The following is a 380-nucleotide window of genomic DNA, read 5'->3' as shown; positions in this document are numbered from 1 at the left end:
TTGACAAAAATGTACAGATAAAAGAGGCCCAGAAGTACCAAGTAAGACAGTAACTGACCGTGCAGACTGGTTTGCATATAGCAGCCCCAAGGGACTATGAAACTCTTTCACTCTCCATGGTTTTGTTTTTCTTCTCTTCCTGGAAAAATAAAGAACACCAGAAGTGAAATTATCATTGTGGAATCCTGATTGCAATCCTGGTGTCAGAGAGGTAAGGGGAGTATAGAAGACTTTCTTAACATTTATGTCCACCCGCTTTCTCTCCACTTCTCCACAGTGCTTCCTATACCGTGGGATAGGACAAGGGAAGAGGGAAATACTATAAGAAAGGTCAAATCCATATTACTCTGTGGACTAACAGAAAACATCTCAAGATAGAA

Source organism: Saccopteryx leptura, chromosome X (genome assembly GCF_036850995.1).
Source record: "Saccopteryx leptura isolate mSacLep1 chromosome X, mSacLep1_pri_phased_curated, whole genome shotgun sequence".
In the NCBI taxonomy this organism is placed as follows: domain Eukaryota; kingdom Metazoa; phylum Chordata; class Mammalia; order Chiroptera; family Emballonuridae; genus Saccopteryx; species Saccopteryx leptura.
Note: the sequence above shows the minus strand (reverse complement) of the source record.